This window comes from Megachile rotundata, chromosome 12 (assembly GCF_050947335.1).
Source record: "Megachile rotundata isolate GNS110a chromosome 12, iyMegRotu1, whole genome shotgun sequence".
NCBI lineage: Eukaryota > Metazoa > Arthropoda > Insecta > Hymenoptera > Megachilidae > Megachile > Megachile rotundata.
In genome coordinates, this window is record NC_134994.1 from 12,720,927 (window position 1) to 12,740,402 (window position 19,476).

At 35.8% G+C, this 19,476-nt stretch overlaps 1 protein-coding gene and 1 long non-coding RNA gene across 2 annotated transcripts in view; one reads left to right on the top strand and one right to left on the bottom strand.

Moving 5' to 3' along the window:
- Window positions 1-12,183, top strand: part of LOC143265542 (uncharacterized) — an 89,275-nt gene extending 77,092 nt beyond the window's left edge. The window contains exons 2-3 of the long non-coding RNA XR_013040166.1: window positions 10,752-11,055; window positions 11,636-12,183. This is a non-coding gene — a long non-coding RNA (uncharacterized LOC143265542). The remainder of the gene's footprint in view (window positions 1-10,751; window positions 11,056-11,635) is intronic.
- The window catches only part of LOC100877900 (uncharacterized), a 487,744-nt gene that overhangs the window by 436,690 nt on the left and 31,578 nt on the right, over window positions 1-19,476 (bottom strand). The window lies entirely within an intron of this gene.

Sequence of the window (19,476 nt, forward strand, 5' to 3'; positions counted from 1 at the left end):
TTTCTAGATTGTTAAATTCCAAAGTCTTCAAATTTCTATGTTTGATAATAAGTATTTAAAATTCCTGCATTTGTAAGTTTGCTACGGTTTCTAATCCCTATGTCCCCAAATTCCTAGGTTCCCAAATCTCTACATCCACATATCCTTAGGCATTTAAATCTGAAAGTTGCCAAATATCTACATCTCCAAATTTCTACGTCCCCAAATACCTACATCCCCTTTCTACATTTTTAAATTTGTAAATCTCCAAATTCCTATGTCCCCAAACTCCTACGTTCTCAAATCCCTGTATCCTCCAATTCATAGGGTCCCAAATCTTTAAGTCCCTATACACTTCCACATTCACCCTAAATTCTCAACCCATCCAGAAATCTTCTACCCTCTAAAAATCCCAAAAAATCAACAAACTCTTCTCCCCAAATTTCTTCCATCAAACCTTCAAACATATACTCTTCACATTATTCACATCATCCACTAAAGAATTTGTAATACAACTAATAACAAAGTTGATAGATCGTCAGCCTAACCTAAGCAAACAGAGACATCATTTCATGCACGCGACCATTTAGATCCGCTTCGAAAGGGACGAAAGAAAGAACCTCGAGGAAAAGAGGGAAATCGCGACGCGTCGGTTACGGCGACTGGAAAGGGGATCATAAATCAAGAATTATAAAGCAATTTCATGGAAACCGCAAGAAAAGTTGGACGAGTAAGTTCCATTCGCGTCTACTCGCAAACAGGGAAGAATGGGGAGTACATCGGGCTTCAGCAAACTATTACAAACGGCAGTCCGCTTGTCTTAATCGCGCATTACTCTTTCTTCCCCCTTCTAGACGATAATACGCATCCCCGCAGCTGCGTGCATTTTCCTCCCCGTAACTTTGTGCGACGAGCGCTGTTCGAGCGGATGCATTACAAACGAGAACTCGGAACGCTTTGGAAAAGTAGCTACAAAAATGCTCCTCGAGAGAGAGACATTAAGGAGACACGTTAGGGAGACATTAAGGTTCTAAACAGTTGGGATATTATGGGGTTGGGACGATTAGAAATGTTCGAAGGATACCTTCTTGAGGGATGTGGCGTTTGAAAATCATTGCTGTGTAAGATTTGGAATTCAGAGAATTTTGAGAATTTTGAAAATTTTGAGAATTTAAGGAATTTGGGGAATTTTGGAAACTTAGAGAACTTAAGGAATTTAGGGAATTCAGGAAATTTGGGAAATTTAGGGAATTTAGGGAATTTAGAGAATTTAGGCAATTTAGGGAATTTAGAGAATTTAGGGTATTTGGGAATTTGGAAATTTAGGGACTATTAAAATTTAGATATTTGAAAATTTGAGAACTTGGGGAATTGGAGAAATGGGAAATTGGGAAATTGGAAACTGGGAAAATAGAAAATTGAGAAATTGGAAAGTTGGGAAATTGGGAAATTGGGAAATTGAGGAATTGGGGAATTGGGAAATTGGGGAATTGGGGAATTGGGGAATTGGGGAATTGGGGAATTGGGGAATTGGGAAATTGGAAAATTAAGAAATTAGGAATCTGGAAAATTGAGAATTGGGAAATAGAAAATTGGGAAATTGGGAAGTTGGGAAATTGGAAAATTGGGAATTGGGAAATAGAAAATTGGGAAATTGGAAAGTTGGGAAATTGGAAAATTGGAAGATTGGGAAATTGAGAAATGGGGAAAATTGGGAAGTTGGGAAATTGGAAAATTGGTAAAGTGGAAAAAAGAAAAATTGGAGAATTGGAAAATTGGAAAATTGGAAAATTGGAAAATTAGAAAATTGGAAGATTAGAAAATTGAAAAAGTGGAAAATTGGAAAATTGGAAAATTGGAAAACTTGAAAACTTGAGAAATTGGAAACTTACCTATATAATAACCTAACGTGCTGTACTATGTTTCCAACCTAAAAAAAATATTGGACAAAGTTGACCGCTTATATCGCACGTTGGCATCGAGCTCGACGATGATAAAACGCGTGGCACCGAGGACCCGACGACGCTCCGGGTACTTAGCATATTAATATCTTTTGGCCCCGGCTACGAGCTAGCATGGAAATCCTTCGAACTGGATTTCTTCGTTCAACCCCGATATTCGAGGAGAAATCCTCGAAGCGTGACCCGTTCGTTCGAGTTACTTCGCGGAACAAATTATCGATAATCCTAGGATCGGACAGCAGGGCCAACGGGGAACTGTTTATTCGATGCTTTAAACGGAACGACGCTGGAACTGGAGCCACGATGAAATACCAAAGGAATCATTGGTCCAGACGTTACGATCTCAAAGGTACAAAACTTTATTCGATAGGTGCAATTTCGAAATGGTTATGTCGACTGTAAACCAATTTCAGATGCTATGGATCTTAGTTTTTAAATATTTATGGTGAAAGGATGGTTGGACGTATGGACATGTTTCGAGAGAGCGGAGGAGATATATGGGACGTATGAAAGTTGGAAGATGTTTGGACATGTGGACATGTATGTTATAGTGAAAAGATGTTTGGACGTGTTGGACATATATCAAAAGATGTTTGGTCGTATGAACATGTGAGAATGTTGTAGTGAAAAGATGTTTGGACTTGTAGAGATATTAAGGAGAAAAAATATTTGGACATATATGTGAATATGCAGAAAGGTAGTTAGACATACGTATGTAAAAATATTTAGGTGAAGAGGCACTCAGACACATATGTCGATGTAGAAATATTTAGATAAAGAAGTGCTTAGACATACCTGTACATGTAGATATGTAGAAATATTTAGGTGAAGAGGCACTCGAACATACATGTCGATATGTAGAAATATTTAGACATGTAGACATATAGACATGTAGACATGTAGACATATGTAGACACTTAGACATATGTGGAACATATGTTAATATGTGGAAATATTTAGATGAAGAGACATTTAAACATATTGTAAATGAATAGAACTATTGAAGTCTAAAAACATTTACACATGTCAACAGACACATACAAATTTTACAGTGAAGACACATATGTCATATGGAAGAGCAATTAAACATACAGACATATCATTAAAATGGAAATTTAAATCATTTGTGACAAAGATGACATTACATTAAAAATATTATCTATAAAACAGCTTTCCAATTTCAATATCACAGTTTATGAAATACAAGAAGACATATGTAGTTTATGATGTTACAAGGTCAAACTACCCTTTAAGGTCTAACAAGGTCAAACCTCTTCAATGCGCCACAAGGTCAAAACTCCAGTTAAAATCCACTTTCTCATTAATTACCTCGGACAAGCTATCTCCGGTATGTATCTCCCCATTTTTTCTTTCGTTCGCGTTTTATTAATAATTCATACCGGTGCTGCGTCGAATTCAAGCATGCCGTAATCACGGATAAGTTATGCTCACATGCTAGGGCAAAGGTCGTAAGGAGAATTAACGTCCCTCTTCGCGTGGAAGTCGAGGAATGCTTGGAATTTGCCGAGCAACACTGGACCAAGAAATAATGATAATGGCGGGGCGCTTTTTCTTCTCTACCGATCGTTAACGCAGCGATAAACATTACGTTTTGTCTGTAGCGATAACGAGGTAATTTTTATAATTCGCGAATTCTAATCAAATTGAAAAATTCCAAATTAAATTACTGGGAGCACTAAGGCTATCCACATCGTCATGTGTTTACGTTTGAATTTTTATGCAGACTACTAGGTCGATCTAGATATTTGTTAATGGGTCTCTACGAAATACGTTAATGGATTTACCTGCGTATATTATAAAATGGTACTAGTCTAATCCAGTTCTGTTATCAAACGGTACCAGTTACTACATCCAGTTTTACATATTCGTAGACTTTAATTTGCAACTTAGAACATAAACCGTTCCACTATAATTAGCGGAATGTTTCAAGAGAAATTCGACAGAATTAAATGACCAAAAATCGCATGACTCATTATCACTCTCCAGATCTCGTAACGCCTTTTACTTCGCCTTTTACTCGCGTAATGGTTCAATTAAGGGCAACCAAACCGCAAGGCGTGTATCGGTTTTTATTCGCAGGCGATTCTCCTTGTCATGGACCAGGACTTTTCCCTCACAATGGGACTTCTCCTCGGGCGCGTGTGCACGTAACCGTAAGAAAGTAAAGCAAGCGCGTGGAAGAATTTCGTAATCTGCTTAAATCCGCGCGAAAGGAACGCCACGTATAATGTGGTGGCGTTTAACGGAATATTGCGCAACCTGCGGTATTTCCACGCGATGTAAACGAACGTGAAAGTTAAATAAACCAGGGCTCGTTTCGATCCGTCGAGCAGTAGGCGTTTTCACCGGCTCGTCGGTGATACGCTTAAGCAACAACCCCTCCGCTACTCTGCTCGATCGTATTAACGTTTCGACTGCCAAGTTAAATTCACCGAAAATACCCCTCGGGTATTAATTTAATTGAATCGCTGGACTGGAGAACAATACGAGTCCGAAAACCGCGTTTCGTGATATGCGTTTCAAAAAATAGCTTTGGAGCCCCGTATCGCTGTTTTAATTTCACCGATGCTGACACGGCAAAATACTTTTGCTCCTGTGGCGTTTGATTACAGTTGTAGCTTTAATTGTACCGATATTTTCGGTATAAACTTTGATGCTCTTTTTAGAAACCGTCAATTTACTCGTGCAGTGTGTGTGAACGCTTGTTCATGAACTGACCCCAAAGCTATCCCCAAATTTCTGTTCTCAAACTTTTAGTTCCTCAAATTGTTCGATCCTCAAATTTCTATGTTCTCAAACTTTTAGATCCCCAAATTGTTTGACAACCATATTTCCCAAAATTTCTATCAATTCATGAAATCCTCAAATGTCGATTTCTCTAAGTTCCAATATTAGATCCCCAAATTCCTAAGACCTCAAACCCACCCCCAAAGCATCAAGAATAAAAGTCGTGAACCGCACCTCCCCTTTCTCGTTCACCTTAGCAGCTCCTTACTCTGTAGATACCGCGATGCGTCGATGCAGCTGGAATCTTTCGCTAACGTTCTTCGTTCCTCGTTGAAAACTCATTAACGGGAGATTACTCGAAGCTAATTTTTCGTCGAGATTAAAACCGTGAAGGGCAACGGAACGGTGTTTGCAGGAAAACAGAGGCGAACGAAACCATTAAACCGGGATTATGAGGATCTCCGTCTTTCTTTCTCGAAACGGCACCATCCCGCCTATCTAGGTTTCGCCTGTGTTCCGATGATCCAACAAATGCACGTCGAAGCTCGTTATGGCCGAAAAGTATCAGACCATTCTCCTGTTTGCCTGCAATTCCCAAGGCGTACCCGTTAAGACCGGTCCGCCTTTTCCGCTTCCTGCATTTACCACCACCAGATACCGGATACTCGTTCCATCGACGGACCATCCATCTTTTGCAAACCGACCTACAGACCTTTCCGGTTGCTCCATTCTACACGTTCTTCCGACCCCATACGTTTCGCGATCTATTGTCGCCGTCTGGATACCTTATTTCTCGATTCTATTTTAGCTGTTTATTTTTTGGGAAGAAACCCCTTTAGGCCATACAGATTTAAACGAAAGTATATACTGAGTAGCCATATTTGAACAGTTTGAATAACTTGTGAAGTGTGCGTTGAAAGAAAGCTTGAATAGTTGCATGACTTAAAGAGGCACATTAGAGCAAGTACCTTATGAATGGACTTTGGAGATTTCAAAGTTAACCCAGTGATGAGTGATCCTCGTTATGACACTTGCATCTAAGTGCCTGATGACTAACTCTCGTCATGACACTTGCATCTAAGTGCCTGATAACTGACCCTCGACATGACACTTGCATCTAAGTGCCTGATGACGAGTCTAATCATTCAAATTAAATGATGTACATGTCATTATGCAAAGTCTATGTGAGGAATAAAGTTTGTGAGCATTGTGGACGTTGACCTGAAGATCTGCCCCGACATCGCGCACCCTATTCGTTACGTTGTAAAATCGTTTTATCTTGGCCGTTTAGGTTGGACAAGGTTCGCGCTTGTACCGTTTACAACGCACGTTTTTCGATTTGCCTGGACGAGCGCGGGTTTCGTAATGAGTCCTCCTTAGCTCGTCCGCAAACTTTCCAGATTATCGGGCAAAATTTACGGCGAACCGGGAGAAACGTAGCGGCGTGCCAAATCTATTTGGCCCGGACACGGCTATTACTTCAACTCGGCCCTCTTATGGATACCAAGGTCGACTTCGAAGGGTTTTCAAGAACCGGTGTAATCAGCATGTTATCGAGGGAACCGTAATCCGGGGCACCGGGTATCATTGTTTCCCCGACAATACCCATTATTTTCCGAATAACGTTATTGCATCGTAATTCACAAGGCGATAAGTTCAACGAACTTTTTCCCGGAATTTTCCTAAGAACAGTTACGTGAGAAACGAACGACCGATATTCTACGCTTTGATTCCCATCTGGATGGGCGAGTTAACACCATGTTCTCACCGCTGAACACGTTGAATAACTGATGCGCTTTTAACGAACCCTCGTCGAAATTGTTGCGCGCTCGGTGAAATCTCTCTATCGAATCACGAAATGTTCCATATTTCCCTGGCTTCGTTTCGAAGTCCCGTGTGCGTTGCGAAACGTACGAAGATGGTGTGTGTACGCGAAGCATCAAAGGCACCACTACCTACGGAAAGATTAAAAAGCGAACCGTACGAGATATTTCATGGTAATGCAACGCGTATCTCTGCGAGACGCATCGACGTATCTGGAATTTTTTTCTAGATATTTCCGCACGGTGTATTTTGAACACTCGCTGCTTGAACTAATTTTACTGTCAATTTACTCTTAACTTTTTAGAAATATTACTCGTTGCTATTTTTAAACTACTTTGCATTTGTATTTCTTATTTTATTTGTATCTTGTTTTTATTGGACAGTGATTCACTTGCTTTTGGGCATTTTATTATGAGGTACACGAAGAAGTCCATTTTTAAGATTACTGCGCAGATCCTATGCGCAGCTCTGCGCACACTTCTATGCGCAGCTCTACTAATATTAGGGCTACTAGTATCTGCTGTTATAATAAACTTATGTATTATTCAATAAATACAGTTGAGTTATATTTATATCTATATTTTTTCTTATATGGTTTAGTCTTTTCTTAGGGAAAATGAATACCCTGTTCTGTCTTTTTGAATCCAAAATTAAAAGTTATGCCACATTTAGTTAAAGTTTGAAGTTATCAGTGATTATGCAACTATTGACAAACCTTGACAAGTTTCACGAGTCTAACAAATCTTGACAAACAATAACTATAGAAATATTGAAAAACAGTCACACAAGTATTGACTAAGAGTTACATAAATGTTGACCAACAATTGTAGAAGTATTACTAAGAGCAACGAAGTGGTTTTACTTCTGCTCTAGATTCATGAAAAGAAGTTTCATGAAAATCGATGAGCTAACCAGTATGAAATTTGCTTGTTAGCTCCTTTAGGACCGTGGGCCTCAGTTAACGACGCAATATCGTGTTTCCCCTAGATGGAATATCGGGCAGGAACGATTCAGCGAATTTCTATGGCTGGGAACGCTGCTGAACACGAATGTAATCCGAACGGGACAGTTAATATTCCCATGGAAACGTGGTCCCCGCCACAAGTAAGATTTCTCCGAGGACTGAACGGTTGATGATTTTAATTAAGTGGTCCTTGTACCGTCGTCCGTCGAGTGTCAGCGAGGAAATGGAGGGCGATGGAACCGTGTATCCGAAACAATCGCAACTCGTGACTTCGAAAGGTAATTTCGACGAGAACGAGGAGGAGCAAGGTGATCGAACACGGCGCCGGAGGGATCCGGGGAAGAAATCCCGCAGAGGATCGGATGCGGCTCGGGAAAGAAACCAAACGGGGCGATATATAAAGCGCGTGCAAGCGGTATTGCGGAAACGAAAGGAACGGCAAAGCGAAGGCGAATGTGTGTGGAAGGTATTCCGCGGTAATACGTTCGCCTGCAGCGGCCCTGCACTCTGTTTACCCCCGACAAATCCCACTAGACACGATATTATCCCTCTTATATACCCTCTCGTGCCGTCATCCAGCGGGATTCTACGGGAAGAAGGCTGTGCAGCTTTCCGAATACCCGGCAAACGATTCGTAAAACGACCCGCATAAAGCTTGACATCGTGGTTTGCGACCTTGTTGAGATCTATGCGATTTGAATCGCACGAAAGCGGAAAAAGCAAAGGAAGAACAACCCTGGAGCCCCTCTATTTTTCACCAGGGCGACAAGGAAAATCGCCCCTCTTTACTGCGCTCGAATTATTCGCTTCCTTTTTATGCGCTAAGAAATCGTCGGTAGATTGCGACGTATCGAACGCTTTCGAAACTCCGATGCGATCTCATCGCGTTAATGGAATTTTATGAAATTGCAATTTTATTATGCGATTTCGTAAAAGTTTTGTACAATTGTACGATCGAATCTCGATGTTTATGTAATTGAAATGCACTCGAATAAGTGTGCCACATGTGTGAACATATGTGGAGAAGTAACGTGTGAAAATATATCGTGCCATGATAAGGGAACACTTATTACGTTATTATTACATATACTTTAAAATGAAATACAATATACTTTATCTAACCTTACCATAACTGACTAATACAGTATATCGATTCATATATTAATTATTGTTTTTGTAATTGGCTAGTATACTGTGCATGCGTGATCTCCAAGAATCCTTTTCTCTTTCTTTTCTAACATTTACATTCTCACATTATATATTTGATTTTGATGTAACAACTAAATATTAATTTATTTATGAATTTCTGTTATATCATACTTTCAGTGCAGTAGACCATAGTAATTAAAGTATGATAAATTCATTAAAAATACGTTAATTTAAATAAGAGATATTACATCAAAATAAGAGAAGAAGAAATCCATTTAAATAATGTAATGAATAGAAATAAAAAATAAATTGTTTACCTCTTGAAATGAAGCACTAAAAATATATCTCAACTTATTATCCCATATTAAAAAAGCGACAGAAAATAGCAAGTCCAGAGAGCGACAATTGCACGAAAAGATATCGGCTGCGACAACAAAAAAGGAAGGGTTTATTTTATCGAAATTGCGAGGGGAATATTCGATTGACCCATCGCCCAAAAAAAGGCAAAGAAGAGAACGATAACGATGCAAGGGAAATAAACTGATAGGAACAACGATCGAAACGTCGCCCACCAGGTCAGAGAAACGTAATAACGTAGAACATGATGAAACGTGTCTGATTTTTGTTCAAAGGTGTAACATAACCTAATAAAACGCGCGGGCGTCGAGTTAAGTTAGTATGGTTGCTGGGAAGTGAGCACTTTGCAGGTGGTTTACATCGCGTTTAAAATGCCGGTGTATACTCGGTCAGATTTATTGACGCGAGAGAACGGACCCTGGCAACGTGCCCCAGCTACTAGTTCTACCTTCTCCAACTTGTATATCACGCGTAGAACCAACTGGGATGAAACAGTATGAAATATCACGTTAAACTTGACGATTCACGGCTGCAACTCGGGTGCAACGTAGGCTCTTATGACTGAGGACGGGGATAAGAGGAATCTGCTATCATTTATTTTACATCTATTTATATATTTACTTTATACATTTATACTTATATTATAATTTATACTTTTACACATTTCTGAATCGTTAGATTTTCAACCCCTATGGAAAAATATTCAATCACTACATTCGCTAATTAAGGAATATATAATTTATGAAATAGTTCTTGTCTGAAGTGAGCTTCAGAAAAAACTCAATATCACCCCAGAAAGCTTAATAATTATTCCACCAATAGCTGCTAATATATTTATAAATAAATAATAGTCAAAGTGTATATAGTAAACGGCACAACTAATTGTAAGCATTGATTTGATAACGCATGACCCTATCGATGCATGCATTCAGATTATTAAAGCAAAGGCGAATACTAACAAGCCCTAGCAATAGAATGGTTCCAATTAACCGTTTGATTAATGACAAGGTAGCAAACACATATCCCTCTGATTACCAGATTTGAAACGGGCTATTAACGATTGTAAGTTAGGAAGATACTCGATTCCAATTCACATTATACCAATATAATTATCAATGATCATCCCAAACTAATTGTTTCTCGTCGAAACACTGCAAACGAAAACTAAATTCCAATCAACCATATCAATTACAAATGCCGCAGTCGAATCAATAAACTATAATTAATTCGCATTAAATTATAATGATTTTGCGGGAAATTCCGGGGATTTTACTGCAAAAATAATTGGAAAATAATAGTGGTTAATTACAAATTAAATTCGAGACGAAAATATATGAAGACTCAATATAATAAATAATCAAAAAATAGATTAAAAATAATTGAAAAATAATAGTGGTTAAATACAAATTAAATTCGGGACGAAAATGGATGCAGATACAATAAATAAAATTTTGTATAAATAATCAAAAAATAGATTAAAAATAATCAGACATTTATTCATAATATTAGATGTTTAAATGAGTATATCTAAGTAAATATAAAAATAGATAAAATAATATTTAGTTAACAATTACTAATAATTGAAGTAGATAATAAGCACTAAATTTAAAATTGCATTTCTATAAAAATGAAAAATTAAAAAATTTAAAATGTATTACAATAACAAAGGAAATTAACAAAAATATAACAAATAAAATAACTAACAATAATATCTAACAACCAGAGGAACGCCATCAATTTAAAAATTTTCAACGAGCGCTATTCTGCAGGTCAGAAATTTCGTTAAGAATTACAAGCAACAGCGAAAAACTTACGAATGCATCGTAAAGGGTCGTGTCGCCCTTAATTCTCATCATAAGACTCGCCACCCTACCGAAAGTTTTCGCACCCGTGGCAGTATGGACGTGCTCGAGTTATCGCTAACGAACCTCCCAGCAGAGAGTTTAAAAAGTTGATTCGCGAACTGGTCCCCAAGGAAATTTCTCTTCGGTTCAAACACCAACGTGGCTCAACTTCAGCTGGCCAATTGTCACGACTACATTGCTGCATCGTATTACTTGAAAACTGCACGAGGTACGTTTACAATGGGACACTATAAATTAGCATTTTAAACTGTTTACTTCGTTTAGGTGCTGGGGAAATATTTGTTGAGTCTCAATTTTATTTGTTGCTTTATTTTTTTGTAGGAATGTGGCAGTAGGGGATCAGTTATTGCTTTTTTTATTTTATTTGTTAGCTTATTTCATTGAATTTTTAGGAATTTTACAAATTTCAGTGCGTAAAAATTCAAACATCTGGAAATTGCAACTTTGTGAATATCAAATTTCTAAATTCCAGAATGTCAATACTAAAGTCTCAAAATTCATGAGTCTCAGTTACAAAATTTCAAAAATAGAAAACTTACAAACACCTCAAAGTAAAATAATCCTAAAATTGCATCCTTAAAAAGTCTCAAATTAAAAAAATAAAAAATGTTCTAATCCTCAAAGCCCCGAAACCCACGTTGGGATCTAACCATCCACAAAAATTCTAAAATAACTATTCACCCAAGCATAGAAACTCCGCGAATCCGACATGCAAAAATATAAAAAAATTGTGAAAAGTGCAGAGTTATACGGTGTTACTTTGTTAACGACCAATTTATTGATTACAGGTGAAGATTTATGACGGTCCATTCAGGGTGCAAAAACGACGCTGTCAGCAAGCCATCGGCTCAAATCGATCGAGTGGATACTCTTCGAACGTTTCGTGATTGAATTTCACGAGAAGAGCTCGTTACCCTGACGGTATTATTTAATAGCCTTTTACTGAATGGCCGAGGGATGCCATCTAAACGTATCAACACGTAATATTGTTTCGCTGTTTGAGAAGCTGGAGGCACATTTTACCTTGTCACCCCGCGTTACGACCTTTAATAGAGTAACCAGAGATTGGCTAGCCTGAAAACCAATATTTTAGATTGAACAGTAAATTGTAACGTAATTCCCAGGTTCTAAGAAATCCTGTCCGCTACAAAACGATATCTATTTAGCGAATTGTTTTTTTACGGTTATGACGTCACGTAGATGGAATATGAAGTGCGCTAAAGAAATAATCCCTTCATTATGCAGTCAATTTCCGCAATATAGTCCAATGTAAATTAACTCCACTTAAGTCAGCGAAGAATGCAGGATGACGCTTTTATGAAGTCTCCGTAATAAATAACCCTTGATTAAAAAAAAAATTGAATAAGCTTTCCTCTTTAACCGTGAAGAGTATTCAAATTGTTTCAATTTTGAAAGGATAAAAGATCTGAAGAATATAAATAATTCTTTTGTTTGTAATGTGGATCTTTGTTTAAAATATGCATTGTTCTTTTTATTGCAATGTTCGTTTTTGGAAGAACTTTTGATAGCAAACGGGAATCAAAGAAATGGCGGAAAGGATGAAAGGTTTCGTAGATTACTATTTTAAATACATTATGGTTTGAACAGTTCCTTTGTTTCGTTGGGGCAGAAAATTAGGTGTACGGGCTTTGAATAAAGTGTTTCCACAAGGTGTTCTTAACTTTGTCGATTGCATTCAATTTTAATCGCTTGTGAAGATTAGAAAACGAGATTTCTTGGGTTAAATTTACTTTAGAATTACATTCAAATAACTATCTCAAAATGTAACCTCTAGTAAATTTAGGTTGTTAATGTATTTTATATATCTTGAAATCTGGTACTAAAAATTGACAATTTAAAATAACTTCTTCGTGGACGACTTTTTTTCTTAATTCCAAAAAATGACGTTTTCTTTGTAATTACCTCTTGCTTTAAAACGATAGCGATTAAATAAGAATAATTCTAAAAAATTTAGACTTCATAAGGTTTTAACCTAACCTAACAAGATTTTAAACTAAACTAAAAGTACTATCAACTAACCTAACCTAATAAGATTTTAAACTAACCTAACAGTACTATCAACTAACCTAACATAACGAGATTTTAAACTAACCTAAAAGTACTATCAACTAACCAAACCTAAAAATAAAAAATGAAACATGCATACAAATATCCAGCAGCCCAGAAGAAATAGAATTATCAAGAATATCTGAATCCAGTATATGTACATACTGGTACCATAAATACACGTAATTTCGAAGTTATGGTTGCGTACAGAGTTCTTCCAAAGTTTAGATACAAAGGAATCAGGATAAAGAACGCGACCACGATTGAAGAAGCACAGAAGCAAGTAAGTACATACTACTGCGTATTTGTGGAATCTATTGCAAACAACTTCTACAATTTACTGAAAACACCAAAGCAAACACCCGATACAGGCGACCAGATACGAACTGGTGGACTCAACACAGAGCAAGGAATATCCTTGGAGTACAATACACTCGTGGAATTGTGGCCTTCGTCGGGAGCACAAGTTCGAGTGTTCTTAAACTTGTAAGACTCATAGAAGATCGTGGCCTCGTAAACCTATTGAGAATTAAATCAAGTGATATCAAATGTTAAGGGCTGTAAACTTATCGTAACCTCCGTAGGGAGCTTCAAATCCCTTAGTAATAAATGGAGAGTTTCGATCAAAATTCAACGTGGAGTTATATCATATTTTTATTACATTTATTATTTTCTTTGTAGAGTCAATTTGGACATTCAGTAGCTTCGAGTTAGGTGAATGTTCTTTGTAGTTATTTTTAACTACAAAGTGTTTAGTGGATGAGTATTGTAAATGTTCGCTAGGTGAAATAAGTATTTATAGTATTTAATACAGTAATAATAATAATGTAATGCATTGCATAATATAGTAATGCAATGTTTAGTATAACATAACCTTCTGCGTAGAGTTTCAAGTCTGCCGCTTAATATAAAATGGAGGATTTCAATCCAAGATGGCAAACTATACTACACTTCTTCACAAATAAAAATCCGTTCTTATTTAATTCATTTACTAATTGCAACTTGAAGATTGCTAATTTTGAGATGTTCGCATGATGGCCACTATTTTTATTATTCATAATTTTCATATTTAACATGTTTACCAGATGTCATTACTCAATATTTATATGAAACAAATAATAATAATGTAATATATAGTACAGTCTATGATGTAGTCATAATGATGTGATATATAGTATAATATACTATATAACATAGTAATAATAACGTACAGTATAACATAATATATAACACAGTAATAAAAATGACATACACTATAAAATACAGTAATAATAACGGCGTAATACGAAGTATAACACAATAAATAATACAGCAATAGCATGTAACCATAAAGGCTTTAAAATAAGAAGAAACGTGAGGGTAACTGCAATGTGAACAGTAGGGGATCACAGCTTAGGGCAAAAAACCAGGTAATCTCCAAATTGTCGTCGTAAAGTCCATCCCCCCGAGATTCTCAACTACTTGTTCTACGATAAAGCAAGAATTCTTGCGGAAGTTGTACGAGCTCTTGAGGATCGAGCCAAATAACTTTCCCCTATCGACAACGTCCTACACGCGATCGAGTATAGTGACTCGTCACACACCACCGTGTTACGTGTGCTATGTGTGACTTATAGGTGGACCCCCTTCCGAGCAAGTGAACAACCAAGAATCAAACTCCATGGCACGGCATTCGTAAAGAATGTTAAGCCAAGGAATTTATCCGCGAAGAAAGTCTGACCGTAAGAAAGTCTAGCCACGATCCGATAACAGTGCCGTACCTTATAACCTTCCCTTTTGTTCGCTTACGGGTATCATTCGACGATTTTGATGCCTTTCGTACGACATGAAATACTGAGAATGGTGCAACTTTTCTTTCGTGTTAGAATTCGACATGAATTTTTCTGTTGGAAATGTAAATGTTTACTTCAATACGAAATGTTTAAGAAATCTAGAATTATGATTATGACAGGAATACCATTTAATATTTAACATCTAAAAGCAAATTTAACAACAAATTAATGATTTAATAAATGATAACCATCATTAATGTTAACATTGCAAATATATGTTCTTAAATTGAAAATGAAGTACTGAAATAATTATATAAAGGAACATAAATAACAAATTATATATGTAACTATTTCTTTCTATAAGTGTATATGTATTTATGGCTGCATATATAACAGCATAGTACATTTAACAATATTTTATTTTTATAAAAATCAAATATATAAAACTTATTATACATTTCAATAAAAACTTCAAATTATTTAATGTAAATGAGACGTAAAATGATATATCAATGACATATGAACTATACGATAGTTCTGCTGTCAACAAAATGGCCGCATTTACAAAATGGCACCTCTTACAGAACCTTGTTCCAGCGTTTAAATATTTGAAACGCCCTGTAAGTTTTAAGTTGAAGATAAATAAAAGACTGTTGTTACCTAATTATTAGCCGTTCGTAAAATTCCCAAAGGCCGTGATAAATATTTCAAATGACTGATTAAACACCTCGAGTTTTAATTAACTTGTTCGCATTTCTCTCCATTCCCTTGCGACGCCCAACTGTTTTCTTACTAAAGTGTACCTTAATTCTTACTAAACTTACGTTAATTGTTCCATTGCTTTGTATATTTGAGACAGATACGAGAATTAAAATTCAGTTTTACAAGTTTGAAAAATTAGGTGTTTATCAACGGTGGCAAATTCAGAAAATTTCATGGAAATGAAAAACTTGTGAAAAAATTAATATCTGAAAAAGTAAGGTGAAATTTAGAAAATTTCAATGAAAATGAATTTGGTGTAAAATCATAACTCTAGATAATATCATGAATTAGCAAAAATTTTGTCTAATTTATTCAATGATTAATCTCAGAAATTTTTGCATAACAATAAGTGGTGCTTGGAAGGAGAATACGAAATTCGCTAGAAAAATATAAAATTTGATATAATAAATTTTAACAATTGTTAAAATAACATTTGGTACAAAAAGAGGACAAAATACAGTACAAGTAGACATAAAATTCGATACAAGATAAAATTTGATACAAGAAAATTCTATATAAAAAAAACAATTGGATGCCAGAAGAAAAAATTCGATCCAGGAAAGTATAACATTGGATACAAAGTTGGAAATAATTAAATAGAAAGTGGATAGCAGTAAAGTAGAAAGTAATTCGTCGAAGAAGAAAGATGCGATTAGGTGGAAACGTTGGCTAATTAACCCCGTATAATTGTGCTCCGCCTACGCCAAAGATGTATCGTTATCTCGAACGCAATTAACTAATTACGATTCGACCGCCAGAGAATCCTGGATTTCCAGACCATGCCAACGGTCCTATTTACGCTTTTGTGGCGAACGCGTCCCTACCAATGGGATTTTCGTAATAATCCGACACTTTCGAATGGTGCATATGGCGAAAACTCGGTTTGGATAATTGAAGCGACCCAATTGTTCGCGGGGTCGAAACGATCGATCCAACCGTACCATCGGACTCGAAACGTTTTCGATAATACTCGCGACAGAGAATCGATGCCAACAATTCCTACGAAAATTGCATTTGGCAAGAATATTTCGTGAATATTTTCTTCCACTTTGAGGAGATATCGAGGTTACGAATAAAAGATTCTACGGTAAGAACTGTCGATTTATACCCCATTTTTCCTGCAAATTTTGATTAACGTTCCGTATCGCCTACGGTAAAAATTTGAACGTCTATTATTGTACTACATGTGTTATTCATCGTGGCTTACGTGTACAACCACAGAAATCGATTTCTCTTCCACGTACCGACAGTTAACCGAATTGCATAAAGAATGGCGATACGAAATATTTACCATATCAATATAAAATAAAATACTTCTTGAAACCTTCCGTTTCGTCCGGTGAATTCTTTAGCGTGCTATTAAAATTCATTGCATTCCATTTTACGAATCAATCATTGCTGCAACAGTTTGGACCTTCGAAAGATTTATTTCAATCGGGGTGTTTCGAGAATTTCTGTGTGTAATATTTGAAGATAATTTGGGTTGTTTTTGGAAAGGAGAGTTTGGGGAATTTGGAAATTTTTAACTGGAGGATTTAGGGTTTTGAGAGTTGGCTTTGGGATTTTGATAATTTGGAGCTTTGCAGTTTTTATATTTTTGGGGGAATAATTGGAACTCTGGGGTTTTGGAGTTTTGAGATTTTGGGACTTTTTAATTTTAGTACTTTGGGATTTTAGGATTTTTTAATTTTGGTATTTTGGGGTTTTGAGATTTTTTAGTTTTAATACTTTGGGGTTTTGGGATTTTTTAAATTTGGTATTTTAGAATTATTGGAACTTTGGAGTTTGAGATTTTGGGGTTTTAGGATTGTGATACTGTACAATATTTTAATTTTTAAATTTTGGTATTTTGGAGTCACTGGAGGTTTAGGATTCTGGAACTTTGAAATTTTGAAATTTTAGAATACTGATACTTTGAAATTTTTTGCATTTTGGAGTCACTGGAATTTTAGGATTTTAGGACGTTAAGGTTCCAGTATTTTGGGATTCTGATACTTTTAGAATTTTCAATTTCTTGAAGTTTTCGTACCTTGAAATCTCTACTACTTCAGGATTTTCATTTTTCCAAATTTGCAAATTTCAAAACCTTTACAATCACAATTTTTTAACTTTGAATTTAAAAGTTATTTAGAATGAAAAGTAATGAATTACAACCAACTGTAACCGAAAAATACTTCTTAAAATTGTATCAACCTATAAAACTTCAATAACGTTCCCAGATTGTTTCATAAATTCACGGCGTTCAAAATTGCAACCATTAATTACAAATTTTTTACCACTATAACTTATAAATCAATCTCAAAACTCATTCCATTCCCCATAAGTTAATGAGCCCGATTTATCTCGCAATTACTAAAAGCAATTAGTTAAACAATAATGAAAGGTTGCGATTAGTCAAAACAGTTTCATAACTCCGTTTAAATATACGAAATCAATGAAACAGAACACACGATCGAAACCAAAAAATCGTAACGCTTAAATTGATTTGTTCTGTAGATAACAGAACCGGAGCTTCCATTCATGTCGATGACGAAATGCTAGTAAAAAGATTAACAAAGAAAAAGTGATTTGGTTTAAATGCTCGGTGACGCAAGTGTAGTCATGAACAGGTCATCGTAGTTCCTTGAAATTAACCGCAAATGTATGGTTAGTTTCAGTGGATTTACGTGAAAGCTATCGAGGTTGTAGTCAATCAAGTGGTTATGAATTATCGTTACGGTAGAACAATAACCGCAATTAGGAAAATGTATGACTTCATATTTATGATGCTGAATCGGAGTCATTCAAATGAGTTTAAAGTACATAAACTTAATTTATATGAAAAATTAATGTATGTCAACAGTTGGCAAATTGATGTACGTGAACAATGTTATAATAGCGTTTTTAATATAACAAAAGTTTGAAACAGTTTGACATACAACTTGATCAAGGTTGGTGACATTACCTCACATAAAATTAAATTCATAAATAGGAATTGTATAGCAAAATCCCAATGTAATTTCTATCACTATACAACTTGATCAGGGGTGGTGACATAACCTCACATAAAATTAAATTCTTAAATAAGAACTGTACAGCATAACTCTAATGTAATTTCTATCATTGTACAACTTGATCAAGATTGGTGACATAACCTCACATAAAATTAAATTCATAAATAGGAATTATATAGCAAAATCCCAATGTAATTTCTATCACTATACAACTTGATCAGGGGTGGTGACATAACCTCACATAAAATTCAATTCGTAAATAGGAATTGTATACCATAATTTTAATGTAATTTCCAATATTGTACAACTTGACTAGGGTTGATGACATAACCTCACATAAAATTAAATTCGTAAATAGAATATGTACAATATAATTCTAATATAATTTCTACTGTTCTAATTGTTATTTAAAACACTTTACTGTAATTGTTATTTAAAATAATATATCAGGTGCACTGATCATTTTTAATTTCTGAGCTGAATGACCAGTTTCTTAAAATGTGAGTAATTTTTGTGGCAGGACGTAATTTGATCGAACGTGAAAAATGTATAGGATGGTACTTTGAACAAACCTCTTTTTCCTTTTCTCAAATATAAATTTTCTTAAATCAAAGAAATTAAGAAACAGTACATCTGATAAGGTTAACATCCTCAGTTAAAACAAAATCAATGACAAATACAATTTAAAGAAGTTTAATTTGCTAAGTCAAGTATACTGACTCAGAATGCGAGACTTGATTTTTCACGTTGAAAAACAGGAAGACAGAGTAAAACGATGATATATTCCGCCCCCATTTGTTACAATTATTGCAACAGTAATGTCCAGAGACACGAAACGATAAAATGAGAAAAACAAAAGAGTGGTTATAATGATGGTCCGAGTGCTTTTAAAGACTTCGCCATTCTTTTATCAAGACCTATTCTCTTTTGTTTAAAATCATAACCCGACCCTTTGTTCGCGACGAGCATTAACCGCGCATAATAAGCGAATCGCATTTGGAAAACTATTTCGCAAGTTGGATGGCTCTTAGCGAG